The following is a 12,103-nucleotide window of genomic DNA, read 5'->3' as shown; positions in this document are numbered from 1 at the left end:
AGTTCCAAAAAAAGCCAATCCAAATAAATCAGGATTTGTTTAATATGGAAAGATGCACCAAGGAGAATCAAAATCGTCTGGAGGAAGAGTTCGGGATTAAGATTTTTGCATGAAGGCGTGCTGATAACGCCTATCGGTTGCAACCTCCCGCTGTATGGCAGTCACTAACAAAGCAATAAAGCATACACACTACGAGCCTTATTACTGCATAACGCAATTGATGCGAAGACTTCGTAGGAGCCGCGAGGGCCAATCACAGCCTCGTTTAACTTGAAAAAACTAGCCCTCGGTAACACTCTGCAACCCAGACACTTTTAACAGACATGAATATTTTTTTACCAAACAGAAAATTTCTAAAAAAAATCAAATTCAGCGATGTCAGCAGTGAAGTTCTAAGGGTAACACTAAAAACAAAGTTGTAATTTGTTTAAGTGCGCGTTTGTCCTCACGTGGTACGATCAAAAGGCACTAGAGGCACAGCTACAATCGGACAGTCACGTTCCTCGGCGGTAGCTTTAGTCGGCGGCCGACAATCGCCCAAACAAATCTCCATGACGTCATGAACAACGGGCGAGAAAGAAGCTGGCGGGCCGCCACGTCTTCACCTGCCTTCCTTAACATTTACAGCTGAGCTGTTAGAAATGTACGGTACAATTGACATTCTTTTTCTCGCTGTTGTTATTATTGTGCAGACTTTTTAACGAACCAAATCTTTATTCTGTCTTCATGGCTCCTTCAAAAGAGCAAAATAAGGAGACAGTGAATGGACAGACACTAAGAATGGCGGTCTCCGAACCCGGCTGTCTAGTCTACAAAAGCGAAACGTATAAAAGGAGGGAATACATGTTAACACACGCGCGTACGCATAGTCTCTCCGACAGGCGCACCAAACGTCGCATCTCGGCGGTACAGTCCAGGGCGCTGAGAAGAGCAGGAATTTCAGGGCACGTCGCATCTGCCATTGATAGCCGCTTACCGATCGCGCAGAAGGGGCTCTACATTATGCACAATTATGACACCACCTCCACCGATCAGCTACGCCCTCGCCCGTGCAAATCGGGGCTCACACGTGCGCGAAAGCACTGGGGAAACAGATCGAGATCGAGAGAGAGAGAGAGAGAGAGAGAGAGAGAGAGAGAGAGAGAGAGAGAGAGAGAGAGAGAGAGAGAGAGAGAGAGAGAGAGAGAGAGAGAGAGAGAGAGAGAGGGGGGGGGGGGGGGGGGGGCCTGTCGTACGACCATAAAAAGATGCAGCATTGAATAACAAGACAGGAGAACCAGGCGTCTCGGAAGAAGGAGGAGAAGGAGGAGAAGTCTGCAGAAGAACGGGCGAGGCACGGACTGATGTAGATTACACCTCGCACGTGAAGGCTTTCTCGTCCGGCGTGCATGAAAATGGGCGTCACTTTCGGAGAGCGCGCGCTCGCTCGCTAGCTCGGCCCTCGTCGTAAATGGATCCAGAGGACGGTCGACGTGCGCATAAAAAGATCGCCGGCGCGTGTTAGTGGAAAACGCCGAGGGGACTGCAGGAACGAAAGGCGCGCTCTGCGTTAGTCGAAAAGACGCCATAACTCGTCATCACCATTACCGCTGTCCGAAAGGAGAGCCGTTTAAATACAGTACGGCATACTCGCTTTGTATATATATACTCCTTCTTTTGCGTGTGTGTCTGTACAGTACGTTGCCACAATATATATATATATATATATATATATATATATATATATATATATATATATATATATATATATATATATATATATATATATATATATATATATATATATATATATATATATATATATATATATATATATATATATATATATATATATATATATATATATATATATATATATATATATATATATATATATATATATATATATATATAGGACAGAAAATAAGGGTTTGGCAGTCAAGGAAACCTCGGAAAGCAAAGGGGAGGTTGTGCCCGAGAAAGTGCTGGGGAAACAGCCCCGCCGGTAGCGTAGTGGTTATCGCACCAGACCGGTATTCTGGAGGTCGTGGGTTCGGATCCCACCCGGCGGGCATTTTTTCACCACTTTCTTTTCGACTAAAAAAATTCTTCATCTCTTTCTATAACCCACCACAACCTCCCCTTTGCTTTCCGAGGTTTCCTTGACTGCCAACCCTTATTTTCTGTCTTATTTCACGGAGCCCCTCATTTCCCATTTTCTGATTCGCTATATATATATATATATATATATATATATATATATATATATATATATATATATATATATATATATATATATATATATATATATATATATATATATATGTGTGTGTGTGTGTGTGTATGTATGTATGTACACCCATCTTCGAAATCTTCCGTCCATGAGACAAGGGAGAACGCCGAAAGCGAAAAGGCGCCTTCTAAAACCTGCGCGAAGTTAGCCAACGCGCTCGAGCACGTTTCAGTGCTTCCGTTCTTTCTAATTTTGCTCCCTCGTCCAGAACGAATACGATGATGCAAAACATAGTTACATTCCCCTCTAGTAGTGAATAGTGCGGCTGATTAAACTGCGAAAAGTGCCCGCGTCTTATGCGAGACCCCTTCCCTGGGAGACCTAATTTATTTATGGAAGTCTCGCTCTTTGCAACAGAAAGAAGACACTTTCATGGATCTGCAAAGAACACAGACAACAGACACGGCGCAGGCGCTTGCTCATGGCCTGGAGTGGCTACGGCACGTTCTGTAAAGCCCGGCATTTACATTTTATGTCCGCCCTTATTACACCCACATACAAGCACCCCACATGGGCTCTGAATATAGTCAGTAGGATACGCATAACTTCATCTTGGAGGGCTGGACACCCAGAGAGAAAGAGGGAGGGACAGAAGTTGACGAAAGTATCAAAAGAGAGAGAGAGAGAGAAAAAACGAGAAATCAAATTAAAAACCGAAAGCCTTCAGTGTGCACTGGGCGCACTGTACAAAGTATCATAATCTCCGGGTTGTTTCATTGAATTTGTTTTTCTTCTTCTGGGAAAGCAAAAGGTGCACGCATCGTTGTAAAAGCCGACGCCGAGAGCTGCGTAAGAGTGCTTCACCGCTTGCGATACCGGTGGTCGTTACTGCATGATAGGCCCAGTCAGTGGCCTCGTCCGTTGCCCGTTCGTTAATGTCCGCAGCGCATGCAAGACAAAAAAAAGTTGCTGACGGCGAAAATTACTCGCAGAACATTACTTATCAGAGGTCGAGCTCAGCGTTGTTACAATAAACGTAAATGGCTTTTGCGTTTTCTTACTATTACATTTTCCTTTTTTTTTTCCCTCCTCCGTTCTTTGCGCCATATACGCATGTCCATTTATCGCGTACAGAAAAGACCCAAAGTAGAGCCAAAATCTTTCCTGCTGAAAGTGACCGCCACTTAGTGCCCCAAATGAAGTAAACAACTTTAAACGCACGTACAGCAACTCCTGGAACAGCGAAATTTGCGCTCATGTTCAACGTGCAAAATATTCCTAATTAAATAATGACTGGCGCTCGACAATGAAGTTAATTAGCCGAAGCCTTATTCGTGGCTGCGCTCTGCAGATTAATCGATGCAATCCATTATTTAACCCGTCGGGGGAGGCCTCGAGCTTTGCAGAATAAGAGAAGAAAAAATTTGGCTGTAGCATAACTCAGTTATGCCTGGAAGTGCGTAGCGGGAGGTACGGTTAATGCTATTGTTTAGCTTGGTTCTCTGTACGCTTACGACGCTTGTCGAGGCGTGCGGCTCGTTCTTCCTCCGTCTCGGCGGCTCCCTGCTTCCTTTTGATTTCGTTCCGACGACGAAGCCTGACGACGAATCCCACCGAGCCGCCCCTTCTATACATACGATTTTTCTTATTTTTATTTTTTAATTTTCATTTTTGGTATGTTTAATTTTTTTCTCTACTTCTTTGTTTATTTGTTTGTTTGTTTGGGCGCAGCGAGCAGCGCTGCCAGCTGCGGCGGACAGGGAATCGCTAGGTTCCCTAGCCGCAGCAGGTTCCCTAGAAACCGCTGCCAGCTAGGGAACCGCCCAGCTCGCGGTGCGGCCACCGGTCGCAGCGAAACGGCGAGAATACGGCCATTGTAGCTTTCGCTACAAAAAAGAAGAAAAAAAAAAACTATACGCAGTTTCACCCAGTGTGAAACCTGCCGGAACAGCGGAGCTCTGGGTAGTCTTTACGAAGATTCCATTTAGCTTCGGCTTCTTTCTTGTGCGTAATGTTAGAGTCGTCTTAGCGGCTAATTGTCATACGATTTGTCTCCAGAAAATTTCGGTAAAGGAACAGTTACAGCCGTTTTCTGTAACCATACCCCCTCCGTAGATGGCGATGTATCGACAACAGACGGTGACTCTGTGATGTTCACAACCTCGCTGTGAACTACATAATTAGGACAACTAAATGGAACTCAGCGTAATGGCAGACTATTCTTATTAGTTAATTGGCATAAAATTTTTTTGGGGGGTCACTTTCGATAACACGAGAGTTAGAGCCGTTTTCTGCAACAATACTGCCTCCGCAGACGACCATGTTTCACTGCGTAACAGGCAATGTGGGGAAGCTCGCTTTCAACGACCGAACCTCCTTATAAGTCGGCCTCACCTCTGAGCACAAATGCACTGCTGGTAAGCAATTTTCACAGGGGGAATATGAGTCCTCTTATACCAAAATACGAAGGTCCTAAGACCTACCTTTACTTTTTATTAATTTTTTTCTATACGGGGAACAAGTTTTCTTCAGGGCGGAAAACCTGCTCCGCAGGGAGCGTGACACGACACAGCGAGAGACTGCAGTCAAGGCCAGAGCTGAACACCTCGGCTGTTGAAAATAGCGCAACCAGCGTAACCATCTCAACTTACAATCCTTTTGCAGTAGGTTCCGGAAATATTTGTGCGCTGCTTGACTCACGAAGAGCTCCGTTTACAGACCGCATAGTGTGTTTCACGAGTGCAGCGTGCTCACAAAACCAAACAACCTTCAAGGCGGTGGTTATTCGCCAATTTCTTAAAACAATAGATTTCCTTGGAAGGATGTGTCAAGCCACGCAACACAGCATTCAGGCAATGCAAGAAACACTCGTACAGATGCAAGCAGCCATCGCTAAACTAGGCTCCGGAACGCACCACCCGCAACCCAACCAACGCCCAACATGGCCAGAGCAGCATTAGCCCCTAACCGAGAACTAGTTGTCTGGCAATGGAACGCAAACGGTTTCCAGCGCAGACGAGCAGCCCTACAACAATACATCAAACAGCTCCCACGATCACCAGATGTTATCCTACTCCAAGAAACGCATAGTGAGATCCCTCCGACTTTTCCGGGGTATCGCTCCCACGCCAGCCCACCCAGTGCGCGAGCCATCGGTAAAGGCGCCGGTCAGGGAGTATGCACCCTGGTGAAGAAGGGTATCACCTACATCGAACATACACTTCTACATAACAGCGCCATCGAACACTGTGTAGTGGAACTTGTCACCGGGAAGAAGAAGAAAGAGAGCACTTTCGTAGTAAACATATACAGCAACCCCAAGCACTACCAGCAAAAATTCAGAACCCTAATGCACAAAACGAGCCAACTAGCCCGAGACAACACCGCGGTGCTATGCGGCGACTTCAATGCGCCTCACACCGACTGGGGCTACCCGAAGACAAGTGCCAAGGGACGCAACCTGCTCGAGGACACCATGGACGCCGGCTACCAGCTGATCAACGATCCTGCAAGGTACACCCGAATCGGCTCATCCGTACAACGGGACACGAACCCGGACCTTACTTTCTGTAAGGCGACACGCAGCAACGCTGGGATACGGTGGCGCAATACCGGCGAAACGCTGGGCAGCGACCATTGCATCATAGAGATCACAGTACCGCTAAGGACCATGGGGCGCACTCCCAAAAAACAAAGCATAACGGACTGGACAGCCTATCGTAAAGCACTGGAGAACTCCCCGACCCAGATGGACGACATCGAAGAATGGATGCAAGCTTTAAAAGAAGCGGTTCGAACAGCCACCACAGACGTCGAACTCGACGACTCCCTCCCTCAAGCTGACAGCCGACTTGCTCACCTGCTGGAAGCAAAGAACTCGTTACACAATAGATGGAAGAAACAGCGGCACAACCGAAAGCTTCGTAGGAAGGTCGCGATACTCAACCGCGAGATTGAGAAACACTGCGCAGTCCTCTGTCGCCAACAATGGAACGCAGTGTGCAATGAAGCTGACGGACAGCTGCACAAAAGTCGAACTTGGCACTTGTTACGCCATCTGTTAGATGAGACCAAGAGCAAAGGGACGCAACACCATGTACTTGCCCGCATCATACACCGAGCTCAGAAAGAACTTGGCGAAGCCGAGGTCTGCCGACGTCTAAACGACAAATACTTGCCCGCTACTCCCCCCGAACCTCTCCCAGACTACACGGGAGCAAGCAACGACCTCCTCGATAGAGACATCGAGGATTGGGAAGTAAGGGCAGTATTGCAAACGATCAACAGCAATTCAGCAGCCGGACCCGACAAGGTCACGAACAAAGCTCTCCGCAACCTAAGCGATAATGCCATCTCCGCACTAACACGCTTCTACAACAAATGCTGGAGCAGTGGCCGATTGCCCAAAAGATGGAAGGAAGCGAAAACAGTCCTTATTCCTAAACCTGGAAAGCCTCCTAACATCGACAATCTGCGTCCCATCTCACTCACATCGTGCATAGGCAAAGTTCTGGAGCATGTGCTGCTTAACCGATGGCAATTATACCTAGAGAACGAAGGATTGTACCCAAACACAATTCTGGGTTTCCGAGCGAAACTAAGCACACAAGATGCTATGCTGCTACTTAAACACGAAGTCATAGACCAATCAACCAACACCCTCGACAACAGAGCAGTCCTAGGCCTGGACCTCCAAAGTGCGTTCGATCGAATCCGCCATTCGGCAATCCTGGAACAAATATCTCACCTTAATATGGGACACCGGACCTTCTGCTACGTCAAAGACTTCCTGTCGAACCGAACAACAACAATTCAGGCGGGGGATATCCAGCTCCCCACAAAGTCGTTGGGCAGCGTCGGAACACCGCAGGGGTCGGTAATCTCACCCATGCTGTTCAACCTGGTAATGATTGACGTGGCAAACAGGCTTGCTAAACTCCCCGACGTCAGGCACACAATATACGCCGACGACATCACCCTGTGGGTGACGGGGGGCAGCGATGGCCACATAGAAGCCACCTTACAACAGGCAATTGACGTGATAGAAAATCGGCTGAGAGGTACCGGTCTAACATGCTCTCCCTCAAAATCTGAACTCCTCATCCTACCACCACGAGAGAAATGCGCCAGTACATCTACGACCACAAGCATCACCCTTCGAACAAGAGACGGGACTGCAATTCCACATGTCAAGACCCTGCGTGTCCTCGGGCTTCATCTGGACGGGAACAGAAGGAACGGCTCCACCATCAGCAAACTGGAAACAAAGGTATCGGCAGCCACCAGACTCATCCGAAGGGTGTCCACCCGATACGCAGGCATGAGGGAAGCAAGCCTCCTCCGCCTTGTCCAATCCTTTGCAATCAGCCATATTGCATACATCGCGGCCTTCCACAATTGGAAATCAGCCGAGCGCCAGAGGCTCGACGCAATCATCCGCAAGACGTACAAGGCAGCATTGGGGCTATATCCACACACTAGCACGGACAAGCTCCTTGAGCTAGGCATACATAACACTATAGATGAAATAGCAGAAGCCCAGCATACAGCGCAGCTTACAAGATTATCGCTAACAAGAACGGGACGCTACATACTGCAACGGCTCGGCTACCAAAATCAAGCACTACAAGACGACAAGGAACATGTATCACTCCCACAGGACCTGCTCCGCAGACTCCACGTATCGCCGATCCCCCGCCACATGCACCCCGAACACAACCAAGAGAGAAGGCTCGCAAGAGCGAAGGCACTCACGGCATCGCACGCCAACGACTCGGGAGCATACTACGTAGATGTGGCCAAGTACCCAAATCAGCCGAACACGTATGCGGCAGCTGTTATAGCCGCCAACACCGGCGAACTATACACCGCAGGCAGCGTCAAAGCCAAGAGTGTGCATCACGCCGAGGAAATGGCGATCGCTCTGGCACTCACAAGTCCGAAGTGTACCACTGTGATCAGCGACTCGAGGACAGCGATCGTGAACTACGCCACAAATCGTGTCTCCCACAGTGCAGTGAGGGTGTGCGGGGCCCTACCTCCCAAAGAAATGACGATGACTATTAGGTGGTTCCCGGCGCACGCCGGCCCGTTGGGTACGGGCAGCAACCGCAACGAGGAGGCGGACCGAGCAGCGCACGCGCTCACCGGACGCGGCGCAAGCTCCAGCCTCCAACTTGCAGAGCAAGAGCTCGACGAAGCGTCGCCACTCACCACCTATAGGGACATCCTTGAGTGGTATCGAGCTAACCGCCGGACCTTCCCACCACCGCACCCTCGTCTGACGAAACGAGAAGCGGTCGTGTACAGACAACTACAAACTAATGCGCTAATGACTCCGGTGATAGCCAAACACATGTGTCCAGAAGTGTTCCCAAGCGACGTGTGTGTGTTGTGTAAGAAGGACAGAGCCACAGCATCTCACATTCTGTGGGACTGTAGACTACACCCCAGTGAAGCCAACACAGCCAAAACGCTCCCGCCGCTTCTCGCAAGTGCGACCAGAGACAAGGACTACGAAATACAACATACGGCCGTCCAGCAGGTGTTGGGGGCCCTCGAACGCCAGCGCCCCGAAACTGCTGCCTCCACTGGAGGCAATGCATGAGTAGGGAGCCGACGACGAGTGGCGGCCCGACACGACGACTAGGCTGCGTCCCAGCTGCCGGACTAAATAAAGATGTTTGCTCTCTCTCTCTCTTGGAAGGATTCAACAGCTCACCGCGACCCGACTCCTCCCCATCCAGTGCTTTTCGCACTGCACACGTTTGCTCCCTCTCTATACGCCACCCGTACTAAAACGACGTCGCCGCTATGACACCCCGCTGCAAATGAGCAGCTCTGCACAGCAATTAAACCGAATAAGACGCCGCTCGCGTCGATGTCCCCGTCGACTAATGATTACGAGGAACTCGGGCAATCCGCGCCGGTTATATACTCAGGCGTGGGACGAAAAGAACGCGCCTAGCGTTTCAATCCACTCAGACGAAATACGCAGGGAGTCCGAGAGCGAGGCAAGACGGAAGAGCAGCGGCCTCTTGCGGAGGACTCCTCCTTGCCCGCTTCGTCGCGCTAGTCGTAGGGGGACAAATTACATAATCACAGGGCGCGAACTTTTAATCTCGACCCGCGAACGCCCCTCCGATCGGAAACTGACCCCGGCTGGCGCGATTAAAATTCCCGCTTTTTTTTTTTTTTTTGCGCCTCCGCGCTTCGCAGTTTTGTAACGAAGAAAAGAAAACGTGCCCGCAGCGTGCGTGCATGCTTTCAGCCGTGAACGGGAGATTTCCGGAGCTCGTAACGCTGAAAATCGAGCTTTTTGTTAATCGGATTCCAAAAGACGAAGCGTGTTTTTTTATTTTTTATGTATTATTTTTTTCCATTCTTCACGTTAGTGCCGCGCGAGTGTTTTCTCGCTTTTTTTTTTTTTTTTGCGCCGAACCCATTTCTAATCGCCCCTCGGCTCTGCAGGCGGGTTTTCGAGCGCATACTATATAGCTTATTCGTTCTTTACCGTGTTGAGCCGCGCATACTAGTCGGCGCTGTGCAAACTGCGCTTTGCGGCGACAAATATAATTTGAGAAAGCTAAGCGTCAAGGCGCCGGTAAGAGCTTCATTACACAACGCAACACGGAACCGGATGCAACGTCACAACTCGTTTGGAATTTTCATCTGATAAGCTGCATTCCGTAGGGGGAAGAAGGAGCTTTAAAATTTCAGCCTATAAACTGGCGCGAAAAAGAAAATAAAACATGAAATCTCCAAGTGAATTAAAATATTCCCGTTACTTTATCAAATAAGATATGTAAGTTTTTAGCTTGGTATAAACCGACAGTTAATTACTTGTGAAACGCCGCGTTCCTGCGATTCTAACGAGATTACGTTGCTACATTTTTCTTGTGTGCAATTTTTTTTGCCATTACCAGTTTTGTGCCGCGTAACAAATCCGGCAACGTGCCCGTTCTTTCAAAAAGGCCGCCTCACGAGTTCTAACGGGGTGAAGTGAGTGAGGAGGTCACTTATCGGATGCCAGTCCTTTACATTCGGTGCGTACTTATACAAAGGATTCGACATTGTGCACATCAGCTTTGCTCAGGTAACTCTCATTTGGCTTCATTACAGCACCTTCAAAATGCCGTTATGAACTAAAGAAACGGGGTGGAATTACATGAAATGGAAATAAAAAGTACTTATTTAGCGTAGAAATTGGGGGCATCACAGTGGCGGCCCAGATGCCCCAAGCCAACGAAATCGTCTACTAGAGAACGACGAGGTAAACAGTAAAAATATTAGGCAGCTGCCAATGGTAATTTTCACATAGCAACAGCCTTTTCTTATACGCAAACCTCTTCGTTAAATAAGAGTATAATAATGTCCGTAAAAACAATATGGAAAGTAAACGCACAGTCATGGATAGACTAAATGCGAACAGAACATAATGATCCAGAACACACGAAATTGCAAAATACTCTTCGTGGAGGGCCAATAATGACGCGCAATTGGTATATTTGGAAAGCCACATCTCCCAAGTCTGTTTTTGTAATTCAGCTTCGCGTCGATTGGTCTTGTATCGAAATAAATCACGTCGTTTGTGTGTTCTATTTATTTATTTATTTATTTATTTATTTATTTATTTATTTATTTATTTATTTATTTATTTATTTATTTATTTATTTATTTATTTATTTATTTATTTATTTATTTATTTATTTATTTATTTATTTATTTATTTATTTATTTATTTATTTATTTATTTATTTATTTATTTATTTATTTATTTATTTATTTATTTATTTATTTATTTATTTATTTATTTACACAATACTGCAGACCAAGTAAATGGTCCAACCAGGACGGGCAGAACAAATAGAATGTACACGCACATACAATGCAATACAACGCAATAAAAACAATGGGGTAACATCAACTCAGAATTCACTTGGACAGTACAAAATAAACAGGCCACGGTGAAATTAAATTTTCGTAGAAACAACGTTTCCAATTCAAATAAAACTAGAAAATCACGTACAACTTTGAGAAGCGTCGCTAAAAACCCGAACGTCAGTAATTATATTTTCGTGTTCGCATTTAATTTGTCCATCCCTGTACAAACTAAACTATTTCATTCGCGTCTGGAACCATTGTAAAAGCTACAGTTGTCACGAGCATAGAGCGGCACTGCGTGGTTTGCGCGTCGTAGCAGAACTATCCCCCTTCCGTTTGTGCGTTGCCTTTGTAGCTTTCTTTTTTAAAGTGGCTATCGAATGAGTTTATGGCTGCAACAAAACGCAAGCGGTTAATAGCCGCTACATTGCTGTAATAACCTGATTTCAGCGCTCGAAGAACTCCAAGACCAGGAAAGATGAAAAATTCTTTCGAGCAAGTTTTTAAGTTATCTGGTGGGCCTTTCTGGCAGAGGTACTTTGCAACTCCCTATTCTACTGGATGTGTCTGTTGGCTACGTTCTGAATGCATTTAAGATTTAGAAAAAAAAGTTGACAAAGTGTTGCGGGGTCTGTATAATAAAGCAAATATTGCTATACGGTCCGCATCCTCGTCCTCTCTAGAAATATGTTTCTCCGTACGGCAGTTCCAAAGGCAGACGCATTATAGTTACGGCAGTAAAAAGACAAGCGGGTGGTTGTGTGCGTCTGAATGCTTAAAAAATTGCAAAATAAATTTTTGCAAAAATGCGATAGAATTAGGTGGGACCCTGAAGGATCCGAAGGAAGGAAACCCGCTTGTAGGTTCCAAATCGCAGCGACACCTTTTCATTATTTTTTTTTCACCGTGAACGACGATCGTGGGAACGTTTGTAATGTGAGAAGTAAAGGCGGTTTCAAACACCCTTCACAGACGTGCGTACCGCTTGGCAGTTGAGAATGTGCTGTT

At 46.9% G+C, this 12,103-nt stretch overlaps 1 protein-coding gene and 1 non-coding gene across 2 annotated transcripts in view; one reads left to right on the top strand and one right to left on the bottom strand.

Annotated features, from left to right (window-relative positions):
* LOC144149635 (uncharacterized) overlaps window positions 1-12,103 on the bottom strand; it is a 377,896-nt gene that overhangs the window by 166,703 nt on the left and 199,090 nt on the right. The window lies entirely within an intron of this gene.
* Window positions 1,979-2,051, top strand: Trnat-ggu (transfer RNA threonine (anticodon GGU)). The gene has a single exon. It is a non-coding gene; the product is annotated as a tRNA-Thr (tRNA).

The sequence above is a fragment of the Haemaphysalis longicornis genome, unplaced genomic scaffold (genome assembly GCF_048455015.1).
Source record: "Haemaphysalis longicornis isolate Haplotype H1 unplaced genomic scaffold, Haemaphysalis longicornis Haplotype H1 scaffold_8, whole genome shotgun sequence".
Taxonomy (NCBI): Eukaryota; Metazoa; Arthropoda; class Arachnida; order Ixodida; family Ixodidae; genus Haemaphysalis; species Haemaphysalis longicornis.
Note: the sequence above shows the minus strand (reverse complement) of the source record. Positions and strands in the feature narration are given on the sequence as shown.